Source organism: Lygodium microphyllum, chromosome 30 (genome assembly GCF_053477565.2).
Source record: "Lygodium microphyllum isolate KBCC chromosome 30, Lygodium_microphyllum_v1.1.10, whole genome shotgun sequence".
Classification (NCBI taxonomy): Eukaryota; Viridiplantae; Streptophyta; class Polypodiopsida; order Schizaeales; family Lygodiaceae; genus Lygodium; species Lygodium microphyllum.
In genome coordinates, this window is record NC_141164.1 from 90,244,004 (window position 1) to 90,247,432 (window position 3,429).

Consider the following 3,429-nt stretch of genomic DNA (forward strand, 5'->3'; position numbering starts at 1 on the left):
TGAATCCCACGAAATAAGACACAATGATTGACACGTGCATGGATCTTGACATAATCGAGGCCTCCCAGAGATGTCAAGTAATGTCTTGCTTGGTAATTTGTTTCCTTTTGGAAGCATTTGTGATAATAACCTACATATATTTTTAAAAGTGATTTAAAAAATCACGAATATATATTTCTGTCTGATTTCAAAATAGAAAAATTAATATTATGATTCATAAGCCAAACTGAATTGATACCTACTTCAATAACGCATCCAAACTGACATTATTCCATCCATAAATTGTTTGCAAGTTAAATATATCGAGGGACGCACAAAGAACGGAGTACGTACAACCTTCATACAATGGAGTAGATGACGCTACGTATAGTGGATCATCTGGCTTCATAGAGTGACCTTCTCCCTGAACCAGTTGCGAAAATAGATGGTGTACCATGTTGCCCAAAATCTCATCCTCTACGACTTGATGGGGCATTTCATGAGGGCTACTATCATGGTCGTGAATCTCCACTCTTCTTGAAGACTCTGCCTCCTCGCATCAACGTTTTGCAGTCTCTCGACGCCTGGGAGGGAGCATCTGAGGATGTGGCACCACATCCTGCTCAACCACAAAAGGGAGTTTCATGTACGTTGATATATATTGAGTAACATAGACTAGCAATCTTAGTATTTAAAAAAAACAATGAATACCGGTGATTTTTCTCAGTCCCATTCTCCATACAAGCTGAGGTGTAACATTGCAATTCGACTGCTTGAAAAATACACCCTCGGCAACGATCACACATGCATTTAATTTTTCATCGTAGCCATGCATCTCGATTATGAAGACGTAATGTTTCATCCTTGAGGATATGCTCGTTGACTCATCAGCATGCACCGCACTAGGTGATGACGACGACATGATTAAACCTAATTCATGACAACATCAAAACATTTTTCATTCATATGTTTACATAAAATTTTCAAGCTGGCGTATTAATTATTCTAAGATTTCAATTTTAAATACACAAAACTCATCATAAATACATTAAAACTTATGATAAGAATTCACTATCAAAACTTATCTTAAAAACAAAAAAATTTGATAAAACCTAAATGCGCGTCTATATCTGCATTTATGTACGCGTTTAAATTAGCATCTATTTGCGCATCTACGATCGCGTCTATACGCGCGTTTACGTAAACTTAGACGCGCATATACACGCCAAAATAGACGCACACGTCAAAATTCAAAACATACTTAAATCATTTCTTTTCAAAGTGCGCCTTTCCTTTCCTGCGTTTTTTACGGTTCTGTAGCTCGAGTTTAGCCGACATGCAGTCTCTTCATGCCTCACCTCCTCATGACTCACCTCTTCTTCCATTTCAAACATACAAGAAGGGAAGAAGAAAAGCCAAGGAGAGGAAGAAAGAGAGAACAAGAGAGAGGAGAACAAGAGGAAGAAGAAGCAGCAAGCAAGCATCAAGGGAGAGTAACTTACCAAGGAGAGGAAGAAGGAGAAGGAAGAAGCGCCACCACCTGCCACACCAAACACCCAAGGTGAGTCCTCTCTCTCTCTCTCTCTCTCTCTCTCTCTCTCTCTCTCTCTTTCTCTCTCTGTCTGTGTATTTCTGATTCCATTATGTATTGCATTTTTGTAAATCATGAATGGCGGTCATCGGACTGAAATCAGCCGACTAAGCGCGTCTGCCAGGGCGTCTACATTTTAGTGTAGACGCAGGGATAGACGCGAAGAAATGTTTTCTCTCATTGCGTCTGAGACCACATCTCAAAGCGCGTGTATTCTGCGTCGAAGACATGAGAATACACGTGCTCTACATAGAGGCTTTGACTTCACTGTCACGTCTCTAGGTGCGTATACTCTGCAGTCTACACGCGATGACACATGCGCGCGCCAGAAGCATTGACCTAGAAACCGCGTCTGACAGCGCGTCTATACTGTATCTCAGATGTGGATATAGACGTGCTGTGGATAGAGGGTTGGCTTTAGGGACGCGTCTGAGAGCGCGTCTATCCTACAATTTAGACACGGTTATACACGTGCCAATGCCAGCTCTGATAAAAAATAATTTTCATTGCCTAAACAATATATTTTTGCAATGATGAATGTGACCAATCCCATGTTTTTGTTTATCAGTTTTCTTGTTTATGAGAAGCATTCGCACTTAAGTTTTATGCTCAATGTCTAAAGAAAGCTAGATTATTAGCACTTTCAAGTGCCATGAGCATCCATGTATTTTTTCTATGTGTGAGCATCAAAAGCCTTCTTTTACATAATGATTCTCGGCTCACTGAATGATTTTTCATAATTAATGTTGGAGTGGATCAAGGATTATGGCTCTTTGAAAATGTTTAGGTGTGGATGAAGATAATATATGATTTTTTGTATGCAAACAAATTTGTCTTTTTCCTATGTTTTTTTTGCAGATGTCGCATCCTGGTTCATCTAGTTATGACCCAGATTTGGATCGCATGAATGATACATTGGCCTTGTTTGGCAGGGGGTCAATGCATTTTTTGGAGGTTTTCCTAGTAGGGAAGACTTCCTAGTAGGGATGCAAAGCTCAACCTCTCTACCATAAGGCATAGTCCCATTCCTTTCCCCTAAAACAACGTAAATCCGTTAAGACATAACTCTAGGTCATCGCTTTCGTTATTCATTTCCTTTGACGGGCATCCCGCTGTTCTTCAAGATTTTTGAGAAAAGTTCTCGGCTAACCGGAACCACCCAACCGTAGGACGAACCCATGGCCCATCCTCCGCACTTTCCTCGGTTTGTTTTAGTTATGTAATTATCTAACACATTAATTTGGACATGTAACAATCAGCTTCTTTAATTAATCCATTAAGCACTGGTTCCTTCATGTAATCTTATCACGTGACATAGAAAAACAATATCAAACAAGTTCTTTATTAACATATTATCATATTTATCTTAGAAATACAAGGAGTTCCGCCCGTAGGCTTGTCCATAATCTACCTAAAGGCTATCCAGTAATCCATAGGGATTACTATTCCAAGCTTCCGCCCGTAGACTAGTATGCCGGCCTCGAGATCTAATCCTGAGTCACGTTAGCCTCTTGTGTAGGACCCGGAAAGCAAGGGATTTACGGCTAGAGCCCCCCTGGCACCCAAGTGTCCTCCTGCTCCAAGTAGAGCTCAACGGAGAGACCTCTCCCGGCGGGTTCGGTCCACGTTCTCGGTGCGGTCAACAACCCGTTTGGTTAGGGTCAGCCATGCAGTGGGGGGTAACTGAAGCTACCTCTCCCTTCAGGCCTTCAACCTAAAGTATAGATATTCATTTATCTTGTAATTCATAAATTAAACAGTGCTCTAAAAACTCTAGCAAGCACAAACATTTCCATTAATCGATCTTGTTGTTGGCAAACTGCTAAGGAATGATTCTTTCCTTTCGAATGCATCAGCAC